This window comes from Acipenser ruthenus, unplaced genomic scaffold (genome assembly GCF_902713425.1).
Source record: "Acipenser ruthenus unplaced genomic scaffold, fAciRut3.2 maternal haplotype, whole genome shotgun sequence".
In the NCBI taxonomy this organism is placed as follows: domain Eukaryota; kingdom Metazoa; phylum Chordata; class Actinopteri; order Acipenseriformes; family Acipenseridae; genus Acipenser; species Acipenser ruthenus.
In genome coordinates, this window is record NW_026708681.1 from 1 (window position 1) to 25145 (window position 25145).

The window sequence follows — 25145 nt, forward strand, 5'->3', positions numbered from 1 at the left end:
GCAGGGAGTTCTTGTGGCCGAGCCCCACAGGAGGGAGCTGCCGGCTACGAAGAAGGGGGAGGTCGGGGACCAACCTGCCCCCGCAGCTTTTTCGCGTGCAGGATGGGACCAGCATGCTGTCAGCCGTGCCACTACCGGCAGGGGAGCTGACAGCATTTCCAGCCATGGGCCCACTGAAGCCTCCCTTCCCAGCCCGAGACTTTGTCCTGGACTGCTGGGTTTTTAAGGGGGGAGGTGCCGTTTGAGGCCATGTGTGCTGCGCACAAGGGGGGGTATATGTGGCAAAGTGCCCCGCCCCTGTGTGCATTGTTGTGTTCTGTGTTGTATATATGCATGCGTATGTTAATGTTGGTGTATAGATTGGTACATGGGATATAAACAGGTCTGTGTTTCACGTGTGTTTAAATTGTATATTTGTATTTAGGCACGGGATTGCACATCACGCACGTGCATTTAAAATATAATATGCGAGCACGGGGGTTGCACAGAATTAATTCACGTGCTGGGATTCAGTGAATAATTAATTAGTAATTGAATCCCAGCACAAATAGTATATATAGACGCACATTTCTTGCACTCAGGGTTAGGTGTTCGGAAGAGGAGAACGGGTGAGAGAGAGAGGAGAGTTAAAATCATTTAAAAGTAAAGTGTTTTGTTTGTACTCACGTGTTTGTTCGTCTGTCCTGCACCGTCTGTTTAGTGTTTAGTCGTTTTGTATGTCTGTTTATTTTGGCGCAAGTGCCGTGTCCTGTGTTTTTGTGCTGTTTGAAACCTTTTTATTTGTTAATAAACGCTGAGTGCAGCCATTGCACTCAGCTCATCATCACCACCGTCTGTGTATTCCTTTTTCTGGTCTGACGCCACCCACTCTGGCCGTCTTTGTGACACCCACACAGATTGCAGTGTTTCTCCTCATGGCAGAGAGCAGTTACATGCGGCCCTCCACAGTTCTTGCATTTAGTTACAGAACAACTCACAGCCAGGTGTCCCAGTTGTCCACAGTTACGACACAGCTTTCGGCATCCCATGTATACAACAAACCCACAAGCTGCCCCCAAAGTCACATTACTGGGAAGGTGACGCACCCCACCAATCCCTCTGGATCCTTAAACAGTTGAATGAGCCACTGACGTGCTCCATTCCACACGGCCATCTCTGTCCACAACTTTGCGGCTAGATGAAGTAACTTTGCAGTATCTCTTAAGCCATGTTTCCACGTCATATTCATGAACAGACTCATTATATAAAACTGTATAGTCACAACTTTAATCTCCCGGTCAGACAGAGGGTTCAACCAAAAAATGTTTCAGAGGAAGTTCATTCTTCTTCATTCTATATCTTTGTAAAAACTTCCATTTTTTCAGAATTTACAAAACCTTACATCAAAGCTTGCCTCAGTTCCAGGTCTCTGATTAAACAGTTCAGGTCTTTTGAAGTCTCCAACATTTTCTGGATAATCTTTCTACTGAAGTCAATTCTAGTTAGGTAATTCTCTTCAATTTTGCCGCACAATGTAAAACGAATTACATTGTGCCTCCGCACACCTGGTTGCATCGGCATCCCCACAGCTCCTGAAGAAAGCCCCTCCAAATCCCGGCAGAAGACTTCCTCCGAAGCAGGAATGCTTTATACTCTCTAGATAGTTTAGCAATTCTGTTGAAAACAAACTGCAGAAATGATCCCTGAAAGTATTGTTTTATGGGCAAGTGGCCGACCGTCTCCCTCCAACTCTGAGTGGCACCGGTAGCTGTGCCGCTGACAAATTAACAGGAGCTTTCATATAATGCAATTGCTGTTGCCCAGTGAGGTGTTTACAACAACATTCAAACTCATTCCAAACTGCAGGCGGTAAAAGCTTAATTGGGTTCATGTTTCTCGTATGATTTAAAAAGTAGGAGCCAGTTGCCTCATTTGCATTGTCTGCCTTCCTCCTTTGCACTGTGAAGTCCATCAGATTTGTGCTTAAAATCTGAATACGATTCCCATTTGAATCGTATATATTTGGTTTCCATTTTAGCTCTATGCATACACACTGTTCTGTTGAGACTCCCAAGGTGTTATGTAATAAAACACCATAATCGGTTAGCACGTTGGGCTGTTAATCGAAATTTTGGTGTTTCAAGCCCACGCAGAGATGATGCTTTTGCATTTCTTATCGTATAGAAAATGGCACTATAATACGTTTTATTTCCTCCAATTACACTGAAGAAAATATGTGCTGTTTTTTTAATTCAAAAAATTAATTAAGAAAAAATAGCCCTAGTCGTGCTGTTTGCAAAAACCCGGGATCGAAGCAGGGATCGTTACAGTCTAACGCTCTCCCAACTGAGCGTATTTCAGCTTGACGCGATTTTGCTATTGAGACAGCATTCTTTTCGTCAATTGCCTTTTTGTCAAGCCAGGTAAACCTGCATGTAATGAGAAACGTTCAACAGTTCGGAACACCACAATAGAATCCAATGCCTTGCAAATGTGTTTCCAAACTATTAGTTTTTCTCCCAAATGCGGTTTCTCAAAAAATGGTTTTGCCTACTTTCATTATTATTATTACTTTTTCCAGAGTAGAACCAAAAGGCAAACATCCAGGAAATAGTTAAACACTGCTACAGCGCTTGAACTGTCTCAACAAATGTTTAGCTCTAAAATGTGTACATTAAAAGTCTATTAACATCTTTAACACAATCATCTGTGTTCCAATAGCGGTTAATCCACATGGTGATCAATAAAGTAAATGCTGGCTTTGTTCACATATTCGCAAGACGTTTCACGATTCACGCATATTCTGAACAAGCACACTAGAATATGTAATGAAAGGACAGGAAAATAACTGCTTTATTGGCTCTGGTCTTGTATAGTCACCTTGATTCTGTCCGTAAGAAAGTGGCATTAATCAAAAACCTAATTATGTAAGGTTCCCAATGCGCAAATACGCAGCATACTTAAACTTCTTCACAATCTTAAATCTTCCCACATGAATGTCAAATACGTACTGACAAGTACGGCCCTTTCCCAGTGTAACACTCTGCTGTGTTTGAACACCAACGATGGCTTGGATATGATGTATTAAACCTCGATACTATTGTTCCCACTTTCTTTATTACTACCAAATGTGCTTTTCGTGTCAGCCCTTGTGGCCTAATGGATAAGGCACTGCTTTCTAAGCCATGGATTGTGGTTTCGAGTCCATCTGGGGTGTGATTTTGTTATAGGAGGCTGTGTGGTCCAGTGGTTAAAGTAAAGGGCTTTTAAAACAGGAGGTCCCCCGGTACACATCCCACCTCAGCCACTGACTCATTGTGTGACCCTGAGCAAGTCACTTAACCCTCCTTGTGCTCCGTTTTTCGGGTGAGATGTAAATGTAAGTGACTCTACAGCTGATGCATAGTTCACACACCCCTAGTCTCTGTAAGTTGCCATGTATAATAAAAACGAACATAATTATGGTATGTTTTATTAGCATGAAATATTTTGTAGATCTTGTTATCTACTAAGTCCGCTCACGCTAGCCAGAACGTGCTCGAGTGCTCTGGCAACAGCCATGAAGCAAGTCAATTTTTCAGTTCTATTAAATAACTACTTTGTTTTTGTGGATGGGGGTGTTTCTTGAAAAGATCAGTTAAATAGCTACGTATTTTGAAATAAAGATGTATTCATTATTATGAACGTTAACAAAAATTATATTGTATTTTACATTTCCCACGTGTGCTTGCCTTGTACAAATCTGACAGTTTCAACAAAGACATTTGACTTTGGTTCATTAGTTAGCCTATACTGCCATCTACAGCATTACTACTGGTTTCGTTTACTTCTTTTGGATATTTTCACAAATACTCGCGCGTGCATGTAGTCGTGGCCGAGTGGTAAGGCGATGGACTAGAAATCCATTGGGGTTTCCCACGCAGGTTCGAATCCTGCCGACTACGTAAGCTTGTTTTTAATTGATTGTATGTGTTCATTGTTAATACATGTTTAAAGCTCAGGAAGTCTGAAATATTACTGGTTGTAGTTCATATCGCTTCGGTTCATTTTTGTTAAAGAATGTTCATTTTGGCACCATTACAAATGCTGTGGTTTCTTTAAATAAGAAAAGGCTGTGGCCCGTACGGGGATCGAACCCGCAACCTTGGCGTTATTAGCACCACGTTCTAACCACTGAGCTAACCGGCCACACACTCAAAACTTGATACTAGAACCCGAGGAAAATAAGTCCTGCGGACATTATGATTGTTCTACCAAGATGTTCTCATGTAAACTGAACAATAACACATTCAAAGTATTGGAAAGGCATAATTAGAGGCCTCGTGACATTGTGATTTGAATACTAACAAGAAAAACAAATCAAATTACCAAGCATTTGGTGGACGTTTTTAAGAAATAAATAAACAAACAGATTTTGTCAGAAGTGGGATTCGAACCCACGCCTCCAGAGAGACTGCGACTTGAACGCAGCGCCTTAGACCGTTCGGCCATCCTGACTTACACCGACAACTTTGCACAACACTGCAGTACACTGCTGAACCTCCAATGTCTGACGCTACAGTAAATCACCTGGTGTGTGCGTGAACTTATTCTTTATCTGTTTATATTAAGGAGGGGCGACCTGTTTCGTCGCATTTATATGGGATCACAAGGACACTCCTCTTACAGAAAGAAAATATACATCAAACAGAGTGATCGCTTCATGGTTAGAAACAAATCAGAACAGTCTGTTAGCAAATGAACTTCATGAAAAAACCACACAGGCATTACAATAAATGTTACAGATATCTTTCGTAGATAAAAAAGTTGTAACATAATTGAGTACATTTGTAAACAATCTGCCAGTAGCAGACATTATCTCAAAGCGCTATCATTTAATTATTTTCAGCTCTTATGAAGACAAGTATGCTTGCACATTATATCACAGATAACATGATAACCCTAGCTCTTCATTAATCCCTCGGTTGTACCGTATGGAAATAGAAATCCATTTGGATTCACATTGTAATAGTTTTTGATCGAGATTATCACCTCCTCGAGCTTGAAATATTTTTTTGTAAGCCACGGTATTTAAGATCTGAAACGGAATGTTTGGCACTATAAAATGTCTAGCTAGTGGTGAGTGGATATCTTTCTCCTAATTGAACTTTTATGCTCGCTCATTAATGTGCAATCGTAACTGTCTAGTACTTTTACCAACATGCTGTAAATGGCAAGGACAAGAAATCAAATAAATGACATGAGTTTGTGGACACCGACCACATATAATGGGTAGAAACTCCATCTGCAACTTAATTGTTTGCAGTTAGTCTGGCAGGACACCTTAATCAAAATGTAATTATCTCAAAGTGGTCACATACTTGTTCAATAAGAATTATAAAAAAGTGGGTATACACCTTTCCCTTTGTGCATCTGTGCAATTTTGTCTATCATGGCTTCAGATTCTACCACACTCTCGCCCATTGCTTGTTACTGACACTGGTTGTTCAGACCTGTTGCTTTTACTGACATAAATGCACCTGTGGTGACTAGGAGGGATCAAACAGATCATTTAGCTTCTTCTCTTAGTCCTCTTATATCTGAGTGAGCCAGAGAGTGAAGATGAAGGAGACTTGGTTAATAGTGTACAGGAGTTGGAACAAGTGAAACAGGATATACAAGCCATAAATGACCGTATAAGGAATGTAGAGCAGGATTGTACGTCAAGCTCAAACGAGTAGCTTTAATCGGGAGGAGAATATTCAGAGAGCAGGTGCGAAACACGTTTTGGGCAAACTGAAGAGATTTGTAGTACAGCCTGTGTTAAAATTGGAAAAGGCTATTATTGATTGTTTAGGCAAGCGAGATAAAGCTTGGGAGCATAAACTTAACAAATTAGCCAGAAAGGCTAGTATCCCTTTATTGTCTTCGGTTCCAGCTGTGAACCAGCTGAGAAGCATTACCTAGTGAAGGAAGAGGGTCAAAGTTGCCTATTAGAATTAATTTTCCAGAATTTGGTACAGATGAACAAACATCTGACGCAATGATATATGTGGAGCTGTGTGAGGAGTTTTTAGCCTTGCGCCCTATGTCTGACCCTGGATTGATGGCTACCTTGTCGTCTGTTCTGAAAGGATTCAACAAAAAGTTGGTGGATTGCGGACGCCACAATTTACATTCATGTATGCTTTTAAAATCTCTTTTTTTTAGGCTTTTTTTACCCTCCGATTTCCAAACCGAAATAGAAGATCGACTGAGGAACAGAGTGCAGTCCCCCCAGGAGTGCATTTGAGATTCTGCCTATGACTATCGTGCCTTGTGCATTAAGTGGAGACCTGAAGATTGAAGAAGCAGACGTGGTGCACCGAATCTCAATAATGCCAATCCCAAACTTGCTAGTGGGCTGCGTGGTGGGCAATTAAGTCTGTGTCTGAGCTCGTGCAGGTGGGCACGATGATTGAGAGAGACTGGGCTAATCAAAAGGAATATTGGCGAAGGTGAATAACAAGAACTTCCATGAGTCACGCCCACAAAAGAAGCCAAAGAAACTGGCAGAGGTGAGTGTTATCCACAGGCAGGCCTAAAAAACGTTTAATGAAACCTGGCCTGGATGTTTTATCACTTTAGCAGTGCAGATAGAAGCAAGAGGGGTTTGCCGGACAAGCTTTACTGACACAGGTAGCACATACTCTCTAATCTGCTGGAAGCTATGGAAGGGGCTTTGCCGTCCAGAAGAAGAACTGACACCTTGTGCGGAGCAGCAGTTTCCTTGCAAATGGAACTCTCACACAGCAATGGGTAAAGCTCACGTTACTTTCAGCTTTCATGACACGTTCTGGTCAATTCCTGTTTTTCATCCTGGCAGATAAAGACCTGGCGTTTCCTATCGTCCTCGGGCTGGATTTTCTCGACAAGACCAAGACAAGAATTGACGTGGCAAATAGAAAGTATGGAGTTGGAATGGAGGGAGATATATCTTTCATCCCTTCTGGAAAAGACAGCATGGGAACAGGCATGGCGTCCCAGAGACTTGTTGCCCAGAATCTGTTTGCATTATGCGCTTCACCTCAGAGCCCAAAAACTATCACGGGGCACATTAGCACTATTATCACAGAACCATCAGGTGCGTTGAGTGATTTATTGTCGTTGTTATGACCTGACCTTGTGGAGTGATGAGGCAGTGGACACGGGTGTGTTCAAACCAGTTGGAAGAACCAATGTTACAAAGCATGTAATACATACCATTGATGAAGTTCCTGTGCGTTCACGTGCCTATAGAGTCTCTCCACAGAAGCGAGCCATCATTGAGCATTATCTGCACCAGATGAAAGAGGATGGGGTTATTGAACCTTCGACTTCCGCCTGGGCTTCTCCTGTTGTGCTGGTGCCTAAGGCAGATGGATCTTGGCGTTTTTGTGTGGATTATCGGCGATTAAAGTAAAAACACATTTTGATGCATACCCCATGCCCTTGATACATGATATCCTCTAGTCTTTTAACCTTTGCAGTCCATTTATTAAGTGTGCGTCAGGTGCGTCAGGTCCAATTTATTTTCACACGTGCAGTTAATTTAGACGTGCTGTTTAAAAGTATTTTTTTTCCACAGTCAAACAGGTTTTAAAAGGCCCTGCATATCAACAAAGCACTCACTAGGCATCTCCAGCCCCTCCCCACCCTTTCATTCGCTATCGCTTTCACATATGCTAAGAAATAAATAATAATAATAATAATAATAATAGTCGTACATCCCGATCAATCATCTCCTGATCACTCGTTTTTATCACCAAACTCCTCAATAATACAATCCAAGTCATTATTTTATTACTATAACATCTCAAAAAGCTCGGCAAATGTCCGTGATAGTCTCTGTGCACTGCTACAGTAACAGCCAGCTTGTTTCCTTATGACCGCCCATATGGGATGCTAGGGGCAAGTATGACTATTAAAGATATGCCTTTTTTTATTGGCTTGTCTCAGATCCTGTTGCTCCCACTCGGCTATTGAATGGTTTTCTTGGCTTTTTTCCTGAGAAAAAACGACTAGAAAGCTGTTTTTTGCGTTTTTTGATGTCGGACAGGGTCCGACAATGGACCGGATAGTTATAATTGCAATGTCGGACCAGATCTGACATAGGACCACAAAGGGTTAAAGGAGCTAGTGTTTTCAGTTCTCTTGACCTACAGTCAGGGTACTGGCAAGTGACGATGGCTGAGGATAGCAAGAAGAAGACTGCCTTTACCACCCCTTTTGGATTGTTTCAATTCCACGTTATGCCTTTTGGATTGAAGAAAGCCTCTGCCACGTTTCAGCGGGCTAATGGAACAGGTCCTCGGTGAATTAAAGGAGTATCTTGTTTTGTTTATATTGATGATACTAATGTGTATTCAAGGACGGAGGAGCAGCACTTAAGGGACCTTGGAGAGGTGTTTAAGAGATTACACCAAGCTCACCTTTCCTTAAATTTAAAGAAGTGTCATTTGTTTAATCACACTTTGACTTTTTTAGGTCATGTGGTTTCGGGAGATGGCATTTCTGCAGATCCAAAAAAAATTGGATGCCATTCAGTCTTACCCTGAGCCCACAAACCTGAAGGAGGTCCAGCGGTTTTGGGAGTTGACCGGATGGTACCATAAATTCATTCCAGGTTTTGCTGACATCGCAGTACCCTTAAATAACCCGAAGAAGAAGGACATGCTGTGGAATTGGACTACAGGAGTGTCATGAGAGCTGGATGAAACTCAAAGCAGCACTACAGTCTCCACCCATCCTCGCGCATCCTGATCTTTCTAAACTTTTAAGGTCTACACAGATGTCAGTGATGTGGGGTTGGGCGCAGTGATGGCTCAGAACTTTGATGGAGAGCATGTTATGCCTTCTCATCCCGAATCCTCAGTAGTGCTGAAAAGAACTATTCCACTTCAGAGAAGGAGTGTTTGCAATCGTTTGGGCTGTGGAGAAATGGCGTTTATTTCTTGAAGGAATACAATTATTATTATTATTTATTTCTTAGCAGATCCCTTATCCAGGGCGACTTACAATCATAAGCAAATACATTTCAAGTGTTACAGTACAAGTAATTCAATATGAGCAAGATAAATGCAATGACTTTGGTTCAAGCAAGTACAAGTGTGACAAAATACAATTCAATAATACAGCAGATAACAGTGACAGTGATAGTTACGTCAAGATATGATTAAATACAAAATACTACAGATTAAACACTTGGCAGATTACAGTATTCTGAAGTACAGGATTAAATGCAGTAAAATAGGGGGCAGATAAGAGCAAATAAAGCGCATTTAAGGGAGGATGATAGTGTCCCAGAGGAAAAACAGAGGAGTTCTACAGGTGCTGTCTGAAGAGGTGAGTCTTAAGGAGGCGCCGGAATGTGGTCAGGGGACTGGGTGGTCCTGACATCTGTAGGTAGGTCATTCCACCACTGCGGAGTGAGGGTGGAGAAGGAGCGGGCTCTGGAGGCAGGGGAGCGTAGAGGAGGTAGAGCCAGTCCTCTAGTGCAGGAGGAGCGGAGAGGTCGAGTGGGGGGTGTAGGGAGAGATGAGGGTCTGGAGGTAGCTGGTGCAGTCTGGTCAATTTGAAGTTGTAACCGACCATGCAGCTCTAGCCTGGGCCTTCAATTGTCCAAAGACATCCTCCCGGCTCACTAGATGGACACTCAGACTTCAACATTTGACTTCACTGTGCTGTATCGAAAAGGAAGTCTCAATACCGTTCCTGATGCTTTATCGAAGGTTCCAGTATCTGGTCCATCCAATATTGCAGTCTACTCCAGCAATTCACAGAGCTTCAGCTTGGATTTGCCTGTTTTGTTTGACGAAATTGCGGCCTCTCAGTCAAGGGATAAGAACATCCAGGAGATCCTCGCTTCATTAACATCTTCCAACACCACCACCAAACCTGACCGCATCACCTATGTGGAAACACCAGGGAGTTGTATATAGGCGGGTACCAATCAAAGGCGATGCATTCAAGTTTCAGCTTGTGGTCCCCTCTGAGTTAACATCAACTTTCTTACAGTACTTCCACAACAATCCACTAGGGGACATCTGGGCAGGCTAAAGACACTTCTCAGAATGCTGGAGGTGGCCTGGTGGCCAGAGATTCGCAAGGAAACTTGGAGACATACTAAGGAATGCCAGACCTGTCAGCAGTATAAGGCATCGAACACAAAACCTGCAGGAATTTTACAATCCACCACTGTTCCCGAACAGAGAGAAATGCTTAGAATCGACCTGATGGGCCCATTTCCCCGCAGTAAGAGCGGTAACACCATACTTGTGGTAGTTGTTGATTATTACTCAAAATGGGTTGAGTTTTTTTCCATTATGAGATGGCAAGACTCCCCGGATTATTAACATCCTGATTAGGGACATCTTTACTCGATGGGGCACACTACGCTATTTGGTGTCTGACAGAGGGAGCCAGTTCACCAGTCAACTCCTGAAAGGTATCTGTAAGACCTGGGGAGTTGTGAACAAGCTCACTACAGCATACCACCTGCAAATCAACCTCACAGAACTTATAAACTGCACGGTGAAGACAATGATCGCCTCTTATGTGGGGAATAACAATGAAGAATGGGATAAGTGGATTTGCTGATTCCGATTCACCATCAATTCTGCTCGCCAGGAATCCACAGGATTTAGTCCCACTTAACGGGCATTGGGGCGAAGATTAAAAGGGCCATTGGATCGGCTTTGTAATGTAGCTCCCCAGCAAGAGTCGTTAAGACAAAACTTACTTGAAAGGCAACAGCAGTTAGTTCATCAGGTGGTTAGTAATGTAGATAAGGCTCAGACTAGGCAGGCCAAGTATTACAACTCCAAACATAAATATGTAACATTTGAGGAGGGTGATTTGGTCTGGGTTAGGTCACACCCTTTATCTGAAGCTGCTTCTAAGTTTTCAGCTAAGCTTGCACCCAAATGGACTGGTCCATTTACAGTAATGAAGCGACTTGGACCGGTTAATTATCGAGTGCAGTTTGGTGATCACAAGTGTGACACCTTAAATGTAGTTAACTTAAAACCCTACTTTGGTTTTAAACCCAGTTGTGCCTCTTGTTTGGGGGGGGATATGTGACACCAACCACATATAATGCGGTAAGAAACTCCCCATCTGCAACTTAATTGATTGCAGTTAGTCTGGCCAGACACCTTAATCCGATATGTAATTATCTCAAAGTGGTCACAAACTTGTTCAATTAAGAATTATAAAAAAGTGGGTATATGTGCATTTATGTGTTGTATGTTGCGGTGCGTGTGTAAATGTTGGTGTATAGTCATTGGTACACGGGATATAAACGGGTCTGTGTTTCACGTGTATTTAAAAAGTGTATAATTATATTTAGGCACGGGATTGCACATCACGCACGTGCATTTAAAATATAATATGTGAGCACGGGGTTGCACAGAATTAATTCACGTGCTGGGATTCAAGTGAATTATTAATTAGTAATTGAATCCCAGCACAACAGTATAAATAGATGCACGTTTAGTCACTCGTGGTTAGGTGTTCGGTGAGTGGAGAACGGGATTGGAGACGGAGGTGAAGTAAAGTAATAATAGTAAAAGTAATAGTTAAATCTGCTCACCATGTTTGTTCGTCTGTCCTGCATTGTCTGTTTAGTGTTTAGTCGTTTTGTATGTCTGTTTATTTTGGCGCAAGTGCCGTGTCCTGTTTTGTGTACCGTTTAAAACCTTTTTATTTGTTAATAAACGCTGAGTGCAGCCATTGCACTCAGCTCATCATCACCACCGTCTCTGTCTGTGTATTCCTGTCTGGTCTGACGCCACCCACTCTGGCCGTCTTTGTGACACGTGGTGTCCTGCGTGGGATCGACAGCGCCTCCAGGACTCAGGCCAGAGCAGGAAGCACAGTTTTGGATTTAAAAAAAAAAAAAAAAAAAAAAAAAAAAATGGCAGAAGACGCCATCAAAGTGCGGGACTGGATGCTGGAAAATGCTGGGCTGGAGGCCCAGTCTATACCAGTAGTCGTCCAGTTCCTGCAGTTTATGGACAGAGAGCGATGGGAGGCATATGCGAGGGAACAGACCGTAAGCACCTGGGAGGAAGGTGTGGGGTTGGTCCTCAGCTACCTGGAGGCAATTATAAGTGGAACAGCAGCCCAGGTAGCAGGTCCACCAGCAGAGGAAGAATGCCTGCTGTCCCCGTCTCCACCAGCAGAGGAAGAATGCCTGCTGGTTTTGCCTCCACAGCCCAAGCGGGAGGAGCCCGAACGTCCTACGCCTGAGTGGGAGGAGCCCGAACGTCCTACGCCTGAGTGGGAGGAGCCCGAACGTCCACAGCCCAAAAGGGAGGAGTCGGTGTGTCCACAGCCCAACAGGGAGGAGTCGGTGCGTCCACAGCCCAACAGGGAGGAGTTGGTGCGTCCACAGCCCAACAGGGAGGAGTCTGTGCGTCCACAGCCCAACAGGGAGGAGTCGGGGCGTCCACAGCCCAAAAGGGAGGAGTCGGTGCGTCCACAGCCCGAAGAGAGGGAAGTCGGGGCTTCCACAGCCCTAGGACCCAAGCTGCCAGTAGAGGGAGAATCCCTGCTGGTTCCACCTCCACCGCAGTGGGAGGACTGCTTGCGCCTCCCACCTCCACCAGCAGAGGGTGAATACCTGCTGGTCCCACCTCCACCAGCAGAGGGTGAATACCTGCTGGTTCCACCACCGCCAGGAGCAGAGGAGTTGGAGCTGCCTCTGCCTCCACCACCGCCAGGAGCAGAGGAGCTGGAGCTGCCTCTGCCTCCGCCACCGCCAGGAGCAGAGGAGCTGGAGCTGCCTCTGCCTCCGCCACCGCCCGGAGCAGAGGAGCAGGAGCTGCCTCTGCTGCCCGTACCTCCGCAGGGAGTACTGTAGCCGGAGCCCCAGAAAGGGGAGCTGCTGGCCACGAAGAAGGGGGAGGAGGTCTGGAGACCACCAACCCCAGCAGCAGTTTCGCTGCCGGAGATCGTGGGGGAGGTCTGGAGACCTGCTCCCACTGCAGCAGTTTCGCTGCCAGAGATCGTGGGGGAGGTCCGGAGACCTGCTCCCACTGCAGCTTCTTCGCTGCCGGCAGTACTGTGGTCGGAGCCCCACCAAAGGGAGCTACCGGCTACAAAGACAGGGGGAGAGGTCAGGAGACCACTTTCCCCAGCAGCAGTTTCGCTGCAGGAGTGGACCAACAGGCTGTCAGCCGTTCCACTACCGGCAGGGGTGCTGACAACATGGCCAGCCATGGGCCCACTGAAGCCTCCCTTCCCAGCCCGAGACTTTGTCCTGGACTGCTGGATTTTTAAGGGGGGAGGTGGCCGTTGAGGCCATGTGTGCTGCGCACAAGGGGGGGTATATGTGGCAATGCGCCCCGCCCCTGTGTGCATTTATGTGTTGTATGTTGCGTGCGTGTGTAAATGTTGGTGTATAGTCATTGGTACACGGGATATAAACGGGTCTGTGTTTCACGTGTATTTAAAAAGTGTATAATTATATTTAGGCACGGGATTGCACATCACGCACGTGCATTTAAAATATAATATGTGAGCACGGGGTTGCACAGAATTAATTCACGTGCTGGGATTCAAGTGAATTATTAATTAGTAATTGAATCCCAGCACAACAGTATAAATAGATGCAAGTTTAGTCACTCGTGGTTAGGTGTTCAGTGAGTGGAGAACGGGATTGGAGACGGAGGTGAAGTAAAGTAATAATAGTAAAAGTAATAGTTAAATCTGCTCACCGTGTTTGTTCGTCTGTCCTGCACCGTCTGTTTAGTGTTTAGTCGTTTTGTATGTCTGTTTATTTTGGCGCAAGTGCCGTGTCCTGTTTTGTGTACCGTTTAAAACCTTTTTATTTGTTAATAAACGCTGAGTGCAGCCACTATAGAAATGATCCCTGAAAGTATTGTTTTATGGGCAAGTGGCCGACCGTCTCCCTCCAACTCTGAGTGGCACCGGTAGCTGTGCCGCTGACAAATAAACAGGAGCTTTCATATAATGCAATTGCTGTTGCCCAGTGAGGTGTTACAACAACATTTCAAACTCATTCCAAACTGCAGGCGGTTAAAAGCTAAATTGGGTTCAAGTTTCTCGTATGATTTAAAAAGTAGGAGCCTGTTGCCTCATTTGCATTGTCTGCCTTCCTCCTTTGCACTGTGAAGTCTATCAAATTTGTGCTTAAAATCTGAATACGATTCCCATTTGAATCGTATATATTTGGTTTCCATTTTAGCTCTATGCATACACACTATTCTGTTGAGCTCCCAGGGTGTTATCTAATAAAACACCATAATCGGTTAGCACGTTCGGCTGTTAATCGAAATTTTGGTGTTTCAAGCCCACGCAGAGATGATGCTTTTTGCATTTCTTTATTGCATTAGAAAATGGCACTATAATACGTTTTTATTTCCTCTAATTACACTGAAGAAAAAATGTGCTTTTTTTAATTCAAAAAATTAATTAAGAAAAAAATAACCCTAGTCGTGCTGTTTGCAAAAACCCGGTATCGAAGCAGGGACCGTTACAGTCTAACGCTCTCCCAACTGAGCTATTTCAGCTTGACGCGATTTTGCTATCGAGACAGCATTCTTTTCGTCAATCGCCTTTTTGTTAAGCCAGTAAACCTGCATGTAATGAGAAACGTTCAACAGTTCGGAAACACCACAATAGAATCCAATGCCTTTGCATATGGGCAGCAGTGTGGAGTAGTGGTTAGGGCTCTAGACTCTTGACCGGAGGGTTGTGGGTTCAATCCCCAGTGGGGGACACTGCTGTTGTACCCTTGAGCAAGGTACTTTACCTAGATTGCTCCAGTAATAACCCAACTGTATAAATGGGTAATTGTATGTAAAAATAATGTGATATCTGTAAAAAATGTGAAATAATGTATAATGTGATATGTTGTAACAATTGTAAGTCGCCCTGGATAAGGGCGTCTGCTAAGAAATAAATAATAATAATAATAATATGTGTTTCCAAACTGTTAGTTTTTCTCCCAAATGCGGTTTCTCAAAAAATGGTTTTGACTACTTTTTATTATTATTATTACTTTTTCCAGAGTAAGACCAAAAGGCAAACATCCAGGAAATAGTTAAACACTGCTACAGCGCTTGACCTGTCTCAACAAACGTTTAGCTCTAAAACGTGTACATTAAAAGTCTATTAACATCTTTAAAACAATCATGTGTGTTCCAATAGCGGTTAATCCACATGGTGATCAATAAAGTGAATGCTGGCTTTGTTCACATATTAGCAAGACGTTTTCATGATTCACGCATATTCTGAACAAGCACACTAGAATATGGTAATGAAAGGAAAGGAAAATAACTGCTTTATTGGCTCTGGTCTTGTATCGTCACCTTGATTACTGTCCGTAAGAAAGTGGCATTAATCAAAAACCTAATTTATGTAAGGTTCCCAATGCGCAAATACGTAGCATATTTAAACTTCTTCACAATCTTAAATCTTCCCACATGAATGTCAAATACGTACTGACAAGTACGTCCCTTTCCCAATGTAACACTCTGTTGTGTTTGAACACCAACGATGGCTTGGATATGATGTATTAAACCACGATACTATTGTTCCCACTTTCTTTAGTACTACCAAATGTGCTTTTCGTGTCAGCCCTTGCGGCCTAATGGATAAGGCACTGTCTTTCTAAGCCAGGGATTGTTGTTTCGAGTCCCTCTGGGGTGTGATTTTGTTGTAGGAGGCTGTGTGGTCCAGTGGTTAAAGATAAAGGGCTTGTAACCAGGAGGTCCCCCGGTACAAATCCCACCTCAGCCACTGACTCATTGTGTGCCCCTGAGCAAGTCACTTAACTTTCTTGTGCTCTGTTTTCGGGTGAGATGTAACTGTAAGTGACTCTGCAGCTGATGCATAGTTCACACACCCTAGTCTCTGTAAGTCGCCACGGATAAAGGCGTCTGCTAAATAAATAATAATAAAATGAACATAATTATGGTAAGTTTTATTGGCATGTGATATTTTGTAGATCTTGTTATCTGCTTAGTCCGCTCACGCTAGCCAGAACGTGCTCGAGTGCTCTGGCAGCAGCCATGAAGCAAGTCAGTTTTTCAGTTGAAATAAATATCTACTTTGTTTTTGTGGATGGGGGTGTTTTGAAAAGATCAGTTAAATAGCTACGTATTTTGAAATAAAGATGTATTCATTATTATGAACGTTAACAGAAAGTATATTGTATTTACTTTTCCCACGTGTGCTTGCCTTGTACAAATCTGACAGAGTTTCAACAAAGGCATTTGACTTTGGTTCATTAGCCTATACTGCCATCTACAGCATTACTGCGGGAGCCGTTACTTCTTTTGGATATTTTCACAACTAACCGGGTGAGCATGTAGTCGTGGCCGAGTGGTTAAGGCGATGGACTTGAAATCCATTGGGGTTTCCCCGCGCAGGTTCGAATCCTGCCGACTAAGTAAGCTTTGTTTTTAATTGATTGTATGTGTTCATTGTTAATACATGTTTAAAGCTCAGGAAGTCTGAAATATTTCTGGTTGTACTTCATATCGCTTCGGTTCATTTTGTTAAAGAATGTTCATTTTGGCACAATTACAAATGCTGTGGTTTCTTTAAAGAAGAAAAGCCGTGGCCCGTACGGGGATCGAACCCGCGACCTTGGCGTTATTAGCACCACGCTCTAACCAACTGAGCTAACCGGCCACACACTCAAAACTTGCTACTAGAACCCGAGGAAAATAAGTCCTGCGGACATTATGATTGTTCTACCAAGATGTTCTCATGTTAAACTGAACAATAACACATTCAAAGTATCGGAAAGGCATAATTAGAGGCCTCGTCATAATGAGGCAGTTTAACAGTGTGAAGGATGTGGTGAGGTGCAGGCTTGCGGTGACTTTCTCTCATTTAACGACCTTGTGATTTGAATACTAACAAGAAAAACAAATCAAATTACCAAGCATTCAGTGGACGTTTTAAGAAATAAATGAACAAAAAGATTTGTCAGAAGTGGGATTCGAAGCACGCCTCCATTGAGACTGCGACCTGAACGCAGCGCCTTAGACCGCTCGGCCATCCTGACTGACACCGACGACTTTGCCCAACACTGCAATACACTGCTGAACCTCCAATGTCTGACGCTGCAGTAAATCACCTGGTGTGTGCGTAAACTTATTCTTTTTCAGTTTATATTAAGGTGGGCGACCTGTTTCGTCGCATTCTATATGGGATCACAAGGACACTCCTCTTACAGAGAGAAAATATACGGCAAACAGAGCGATCGCTTCACGGTTAGAAACAAATCAGAACAGTCTGTTAGCAAATTAACTTCATGAAAAAAAACACACAGGCATTACATAAATGTTACAGATATGTTTCATAGACAAAACAGTTGTAACATAATTGAGTACATTTGTAAACAATCCGCCAGTAACAGACATTATCTCACATGATCTCTAGTTTCAAACGCATTATCACAGGCGGCACAATTACGACATGGTAAAAATCCAGTATATTTGTCCAGTACACCGAGATCTCTCGATCGTTTCAATGAGTCAGCCCTTAATAAACACTGTCCGTGTTCATTTCTGTGTAAATGACATTGTCTATACACAATACCTGCCATGTAAGCCTATTGGTATCAAACCGATCACAATTAATGTGATCCGTGTTTTCAGTCAGATTGATAGTTTTAATCAATCGTCGAAAAAGCAGCAGTGCTTTGCAACTGTAGTTCGTCTTGCGTACCTTTAGGTAAGATATCCACTCAGAACGTGTCCGCTTCCTCCAGCCCCCTAAGGAACTCTGGAGGGGTCATAAATAACAGCGAGCAGTTGGCCAAAAACAACACTCACTGTCTCCTTCACGCTCAAATGCGAACACTCTCACTCTTCCTCGTTGATAGCGAGTCCAAACACTTTAAAAACGCATTTCGCTAGCAAATCGCTATAGAAATGATCCCTGAAAGAATTGTTTATGGGCAAGTGGCCGACCGTCTCCCTCCAACTCTGAGTGGCACCGGTAGCTGTGCCGCTGACAAATTAACAGGAACTTTCATATAATGCAATTGCATTATATTGCAATTGCACACACTCAAAGCTTGTTACTAGAAGCCGAGGAAAATAAGTCCTGCGGACATTATGATTGTTCTACTAAGATTTTCTCATGTTAAACTGAACAATAACACATTCAAAGTATCGGAAAGGCATAATTAGAGGCCTCATCATAATGAGGCAGTTTAACAGTGTGAAGGATCTGGTGAGGTGCAGGCTTGCGGTGACTTTCTCTCATTTAACGACCTTGTGATTTGAATACTAACAAGAAAAACAAATCAAATTACCAAGCATTCAGTGGACGTTTTAAGAAATAAATGAACAAAAAGCTTTTTCAGAAGAGGGATTCGAACCCACGCCTCCAGAGAGACTGCAACCTGAACGCAGCGCCTTAGACCGCTCGGCCATCCTGACTGACACCGACGACTTTGCCCAACACTGCAGTACACTGCTGAACCTCCGATATCTGACGCTGCAGTAAATCACCTGGTGTGTGTGAACTTATTCTTTTTCTGTTTATATTAAGGTGGGCGACCTGTTTCGTCGCATTCTATATGGGATTGTAGCAGCCACACCCAGTGACACCCAGTGAGAGTCCTAATACCGACACTACTAAAAATTAATTAAAAGGTTTGGAATAGGAATGACAACAGAATGACAAAGGCAGAATAACAATTCACAAAGCTTTATTACAATGATCCATGAGTCACATAAATCAGTTCAAATAACTAACAATACAATGTATTAAAGTTGTACTAAAAACAAGGAGGGGAAATTGAATAAAGCCAGCCAATAGCCACATTTTAAAAGCATGGGGTATTAGACCAACATATAGCAGCGATTACACTTCTCTTTAAGAGTGCTAGGTGATTGGAAACAGCTCTTCGCAGCAAGGGTACAACAACAAAAGCCAGATTGTTAATACACACAAGTTTTAACAGTATTAGGGAACGTTAGCTGCAACATTATAGGTTTAACTATATTAGACCAATTCAACAACAATACAAGTTTAGTTAAGATAATTAGCAGCAACGTTCAGGTTTAGCAGCGGTGTAGCATAAGTAAACAGAACCAAAATGTGTGGGGACATTTACCTGCTGCTGGAACACTTTTAATCTAACAAAACAAAATTGATGAGACCGGGATTAAACCACACGTCTCAGAGCTTTATTCAACAGACTAGCTCTCGAATTATCCAACACTTTACTTTTGGAATATACTCACACGGCTGTAACACCGCAGACACAGACACAGCGCGTCTCCAGAACACTCATCTACAGCAGCAGCACACCGAATCTCAGGTCCCACGCACCTGTCGGTACTTCCTCTCTCACCCCGCCTCAAAGAAAGAAACTTTCTCCCGACAGCCCGGCTAGCTCAGTCGGTAGAGCATGAGACTCTTAATCTCAGGGTCGTGGGTTCGAGCCCCACGTTGGGCGTCCTTTTTAAATACAAATTGTAGATGTTTCTTCGAGGCAACGGAGCAATGTCTGATTCTGTTCACATTGTATAAAGTATTGCAACACAATTACTTATTGGTCATTGTCATATAGCAATTGCTATTGTAAAATGCGTGCATCCTTTAAAGCTATACCGATATTGAAATAAAGAATCTTACTTTCGTGGGTTGGCTTCAATCTGATTCTTTTTTTACACTTGTCATTACATCATTCATGGAGCAAGTTAGTATGTGCGTAATAAACCCAATCGGGCCTTGATACGAGACAACCCTAGTCTGTGCTGAAATGAAATAATGCGGTTTTCTACTAAAGCAAACGCAGCTTGTCAGAATGGCCGAGTGGTCTAAGGTGCCAGACTCAAGGACGCTGTCTTTCCAAAGAATTGTGTGTTCTGGTCTCCGAATGGAGGCGTGGGTTCAAATCCCACTTCTGACAGTTCACTTTTACTTATTTTTTAAATGAATCAATTTGTTCATTTTACTATAAAAGATTGTTTCAAGGAAATCAACAGCTGATACCAAACTCTTGTCAGCACTCAATACCATTTTAATTTCCATTTTAAATCGGACTAAAATAGCGTTCCTAACACAGATTGCATTTTTGTTGTAAACTGGCTACTTGTCGAAGTCACTGAAAACTATTTTGTGTAGAAACATGTGTTATTTAACTAAAGATTGTTTTAATATTTCAAATAACATATTACTTTGAAAAACATCTCCGACTGCCACTGGATCGTGGTCTCAGGCTGGGATGCGGACCATTGAGAACAGTATAAACGATCTATTAGTGGAAGTAGCTTACATGAGAAATGCCCTCGTTTAACATGCTAGGATGATCAACCTCGGTATTCTCCAACTGCTGTTTACATTTTCTAACACGTTATGAGGACGAATACAAAGGTTGACAGCTTCCTTGTAAGTGGGGGTAAGCACAAGTTATTTTCAGATGTAATGTCTATTTTAAACTCAATCTAGTCCTGCGTAGTGCAAAAGACATTGCTATATTTTTATATTAGTCAAGCCCTATTAAAAGTGTTCTTAAATTGTTTTGACATTAGCAATGATCAATTTAAATGTGGTTATTGATTTAAACAACTGAACAATTGTGGGCTTGATGGTTTCTTTTTTCTACGTTTCTACCGGAATGAGATACACACTCAAAATGTGTCTCCTTCCTTCAGCAACCCCCGACTGAAGATTGAAGTGGTCATTCCTTGCAGCGAATAGGTTCCCGATAACAACACTCATTGTCAGCTCGGTGCTCAGAAGAAAACACTGCCACTCCTCCTGGTGGATACCGAGACCAATCCCTTCAAAACGTGTTTCATTCTAGAAATGATCCTTGCAAATATAGTCTTAACTTTTATTAGCAGACCGTCGCCCCCAACTGGCAAGCTCTACTTCATATGAAACAATGACTGGGCAACAACGAGGTGTTACATTAACAATACAAACTAACTCGAGACAGCCAAGCCGTTAAAGCATACCTTAAGTTTGTCGCGTGATACAAAAGCAAGTATTGGCATTTTTGCATCGTCTGCCTCGTCAAACAAGCTCGAGCCACAGCACACAGCGCTGCTGCATCGGGACACAGATTGTGGATTTCTAAGCGACTGAATAAACAAGCTGAGACTACTTTTTAAAGAAATTGAAAACATACCTCTTGTCGAAATACTTGCTATTTAGTTAATTAAATTATTTTTTTAAATTTGCAATCACAGACTACATTGCCAAAATAAAAATAAAAAACAACTGACAATCTGATTTGCTCGTATCAAGCTGCGATGAAGCCTATGAGAATCCCTGGCACCATTAAAGGGGAATTAGCTCAAATGGTAGAGCGCTCGCTTAGCATGCGAGAAGTAGCGGGATCTATGCCCGCATTCTCCAAATAATTTTAAAGTATCTGCGTATTTTGTCCCGGCGCATTATGGAGATAAATACAAAGTGTGACAATTCTTTGTAACAGAGACGCCCACCATGCATGTGAATTTTAATGCACAGTCTGCTAATTTGTAATAATCCCCGGACTGAAAAACTGCAGCGCGTGATATTTTGTAGGTCTTCTTATCTCCTATGTCCGCTAACGCTAGGCACAACGTGCCCGAGTGCTGTAGCAGCAGCCATGAAGCAAGTTAGTTTTTCAGTAGAAATAAGGCTTTTGTGTATGGGTGTTTTGAAAAGATCAGTTAAATAGCTATGTATTTTGAAATAAGGATGTATTCATTATTATGAACGTTGGCAGAAAGGATATGGTATTATTATTTCCCACGTGTGCTTGACTTGTACAAATCTGATAGAGTTTCAACAAAGGCATTTGACTTGGGTTCATTATTTAGCCTATACTGCCATCTGCAGCATTACTGCGGGTGTCGTTTGCTTCTTTTGACAATAATACGGCTGTTTTCACGGAAAACCGTGAGAGCATGTAGCCGTGGCTGAGTGGTTAATGAACAAACAGAGCTGTCAGAAATGGAATTCGAACCCACGCTTCCAGGGTAACTGTGTTCTGAACGCAGCGCCATAGCTCGCTCAACCATCCTGAATTAGACACGTCTTTTCACAACATTGCAGTACACTGCTGAACCTCCGATGTCTGACGCTGCAGTAAATCAACTCGTGTGTGTGTGTGTACTTATTCTTTTTCTGTTTATATGAAGGAGGGTGACCTGTTTTGTCGCATTCTATATGGGATTGTAGCAGCCACACCCAGTGACACCCAGTGAGAGTCCTAATACCGACACTACTAAAAATTAATTAAAAGGTTTGGAATAGGAATGACAACAGAATGACAAAGGCAGAATAACAATTCACAAAGCTTTATTACAATGATCCATGAGTCACATAAATCAGTTCAAATAACTAACAATACAATGTATTAAAGTTGTACTAAAAACAAGAAGGGGAAATTGAATAAAGCCAGCCAATAGCCACATTTTAAAAGCATGGGGTATTAGACCAACATACAGCAGCGATTACACTTCTCTTTAAGAGTGCTAGGTGATTGGAAACAGCTCTTCGCAGCAAGGGTACAACAACAAAAGCCAGATTGTTAATACACACAAGTTTTAACAGTATTAGGGAACGTTAGCTGCAACATTACAGGTTTAACTATATTAGACCAATTCAACAGCAATACAAGTTTAGTTAAGATAATTAGCAGCAACGTTCAGGTTTAGCAGCGCTGTAGCATAAGTAAACAGAACCAAAAGGTGTGGGGACATTTACCTGCTGCTGGAACACTTTTAATCTAACAAAACAAAATTGATGAGACCGGGATTTAACCACACGTCTCAGAGCTTTATTCAACAGACTAGCTCTCGAATTATCCAACACTTTACTTTTGGAATATACTCACACGGCTGTAACACCGCAGACACAGACACAGCACGTCTCCAGAACACTCATCTACAGCAGCAGCACACCGAATCTCAGGTCCCACGCACCTGTCGGTACTTCCTCTCTCACCCCGCCTCAAAGAAAGAAACTTTCTCCCGACAGCCCGGCTAGCTCAGTCGGTAGAGCATGAGACTCTTAATCTCAGGGTCGTGGGTTCGAGCCCCACGTTGGGCGTCCTTTTTAAATACAAATTGTAGATGTTTCTTCGAGGCAACGGAGCAATGTCTGATTCTGTTCACATTGTATAAAGTATTGCAACACAATTACTTATTGGTCATTGACATATAGCAATTGCTATTGTAAAATGTGTGCATCCTTTAAAGCTATACCGATATTGAAATAAAGAATCTTACTTTCGTGGGTTGGCTTCAATCTGATTCTTTTTTTACACTTGTCATTACATCATTCATGGAGCAAGTTAGTATGTGCGTAATAAACCCAATCGGTCCTTGATACAATAGACAACCCTAGTCTGTGCTGAAATGAAATAATGCGGTTTTCTACTAAAGCAAACGCAGCTTGTCAGAATGGCCGAGTGGTCTAAGGCGCCAGACTCAAGGACGCTGTCTTTCCAAAGAATTGTGTGTTCTGGTCTCCGAATGGAGGCGTGGGTTCAAATCCCACTTCTGACAGTTCACTTTTTCTTATTTTTTAAATGAATCAATTTGTTCATTTTACTATAAAAGATTGTTTCAAGGAAATCAACAGCTGATACCAGACTCTTGCCAGCACTCAATACCATTTTCATTTCCATTTTAAATCGGACTAAAATAGCGTTCCTAACACAGATTGCATTTTTGTTGTAAACTGGCTACTTGTCGAAGTCACTGAAAAATATTTTGTGTAGAAACATGTGTTATTTAAATAAAGATTGTTTTAATATTTCAAATAACATATTACTTTGAAAAACATCTGCGACTGCCACTGGATCGTGGTCTCAGGCTGGGATGCGGACCATTGAGAACAGTATAAACGATCTATTAGTGGAAGTAGCTTACATGAGAAATGCCCTCGTTTAACATGCTAGGATGATCGACTTCGGTATTCTCCAACTGCTGTTTACATTTTCTAACACGTTATGAGGACGAATACAAAGGTTGACAGCTTCCTTGTAAGTGGGGGTAAGCACAAGTTATTTTCAGATGTAATGTCTATTTTAAACTCAATCTAGTCCTGCGTAGTGCAAAAGACATTGCTATATTTTTATATTAGTCAAGCCCTATTTAAAGTGTTCTTAAATTGTTTTGACATTAGCAATGATCAATTTAAATGTGGTTATTGATTTAAACAACTGAACAATTGTGGGCTTGATGGTTTCTTTTTTCTACGTTTCTACCGGAATGAGATACACACTCAAAATGTGTCCCCTTCCTTCAGCAACCCCCGACTGAAGATTGAAGTGGTCATTCCTTGCAGCGAGTAGGTTCCCGATAACAACACTCATTGTCAGATCGGTGCTCAGAAGAAAACACTGCCACTCCTCCTGGTGGATACCGAGACCAATCCCTTCAAAACGTGTTTCATTCTAGAAATGATCCTTGCAAATATATTCTTAACTTTTATTAGCAGACCGTCGCCCCCAACTGGCAAGCTCTACTTCATATGAAACAATGACTGGGCAACAACGAGGTGTTACATTAACAATACAAACTAACTCGAGACAGCCAAGCCGTTAAAGCATACCTTAAGTTTGTCGCGTGATACAAAAGCAAGTATTGGCATTTTTGCATCGTCTGCCTCGTCAAACAAGCTCGAGCCACAGCACACAGCGCTGCTGCATCGGGACACAGATTGTGGATTTCTAAGCGACTGAATAAACGAGCTGAGACTACTTTTTAAAGAAATTGAAAACATACCTCTAGTCGAAATACTTGCTATTTAGTTAATTAAATTATTTTTTTAAATTTGCAATCACAGACTACATTGCCAAAATAAAAATAAAAAACAACTGACAATCTGATTTGCTCGTATCAAGCTGCGATGAAGCCTATGAGAATCCCTGGCACCCTTAAAGGGGAATTAGCTCAAATGGTAGAGCGCTCGCTTAGCATGCGAGAAGTAGCGGGATCGATGCCCGCATTCTCCAAATAATTTTAAAGTATCTGCGTATTTTGTCCCGGCGCATTATGGAGATAAATACAAAGTGTGACAATTCTTTGTAACAGAGACGCCCACCATGCATGTGAATTTTAATGCACAGTCTGCTAATTTGTAATAATCCCCGGACTGAAAAACTGCAGCGCGTGATATTTTGTAGGTCTTCTTATCTCCTATGTCTGCTAACGCTAGGCACAACG

At 42.5% G+C, this 25145-nt stretch overlaps 12 non-coding genes and 1 pseudogene across 12 annotated transcripts; 6 read left to right on the forward strand and 7 right to left on the reverse strand.

Moving 5' to 3' along the window:
- Positions 1-1605: 1605 nt before the first annotated feature.
- LOC117965298 (small nucleolar RNA U3) lies at positions 1606-1698 on the reverse strand (annotated as a pseudogene).
- A 2145-nt stretch (positions 1699-3843) lies between these two features.
- Positions 3844-3923, forward strand: trnas-aga (transfer RNA serine (anticodon AGA)). Its single transcript has one exon. It is a non-coding gene; the product is annotated as a tRNA-Ser (tRNA).
- A 171-nt stretch (positions 3924-4094) lies between these two features.
- trnai-aau (transfer RNA isoleucine (anticodon AAU)) lies at positions 4095-4167 on the reverse strand. Its single transcript has one exon. It is a non-coding gene; the product is annotated as a tRNA-Ile (tRNA).
- Positions 4168-4394: 227 nt separating this feature from the next.
- trnal-caa (transfer RNA leucine (anticodon CAA)) lies at positions 4395-4476 on the reverse strand. Its single transcript has one exon. It is a non-coding gene; the product is annotated as a tRNA-Leu (tRNA).
- Positions 4477-16315: 11839 nt separating this feature from the next.
- trnas-uga (transfer RNA serine (anticodon UGA)) lies at positions 16316-16397 on the forward strand. Its single transcript has one exon. It is a non-coding gene; the product is annotated as a tRNA-Ser (tRNA).
- Positions 16398-16567: 170 nt separating this feature from the next.
- On the reverse strand, positions 16568-16641 carry trnai-aau (transfer RNA isoleucine (anticodon AAU)). Its single transcript has one exon. It is a non-coding gene; the product is annotated as a tRNA-Ile (tRNA).
- Positions 16642-17699: 1058 nt separating this feature from the next.
- LOC131735400 (small nucleolar RNA U3) lies at positions 17700-17914 on the reverse strand. The gene has a single exon (XR_009327532.1). It is a non-coding gene; the product is annotated as a small nucleolar RNA U3 (small nucleolar RNA).
- Positions 17915-19356: 1442 nt separating this feature from the next.
- trnak-cuu (transfer RNA lysine (anticodon CUU)) lies at positions 19357-19429 on the forward strand. The gene has a single exon. It is a non-coding gene; the product is annotated as a tRNA-Lys (tRNA).
- Positions 19430-19774: 345 nt separating this feature from the next.
- On the forward strand, positions 19775-19885 carry trnal-caa (transfer RNA leucine (anticodon CAA)). Its single transcript has 2 exons — positions 19775-19812; positions 19840-19885. It is a non-coding gene; the product is annotated as a tRNA-Leu (tRNA).
- Positions 19886-20601: 716 nt separating this feature from the next.
- LOC131735402 (small nucleolar RNA U3) lies at positions 20602-20807 on the reverse strand. Its single transcript, XR_009327534.1, has one exon. It is a non-coding gene; the product is annotated as a small nucleolar RNA U3 (small nucleolar RNA).
- Positions 20808-22949: 2142 nt separating this feature from the next.
- trnak-cuu (transfer RNA lysine (anticodon CUU)) lies at positions 22950-23022 on the forward strand. The gene has a single exon. It is a non-coding gene; the product is annotated as a tRNA-Lys (tRNA).
- Positions 23023-23369: 347 nt separating this feature from the next.
- Positions 23370-23480, forward strand: trnal-caa (transfer RNA leucine (anticodon CAA)). The gene is made up of 2 exons: positions 23370-23407; positions 23435-23480. It is a non-coding gene; the product is annotated as a tRNA-Leu (tRNA).
- Positions 23481-24196: 716 nt separating this feature from the next.
- LOC131735403 (small nucleolar RNA U3) lies at positions 24197-24402 on the reverse strand. The gene has a single exon (XR_009327535.1). It is a non-coding gene; the product is annotated as a small nucleolar RNA U3 (small nucleolar RNA).
- Between the last annotated feature and the right edge of the window lie 743 nt (positions 24403-25145).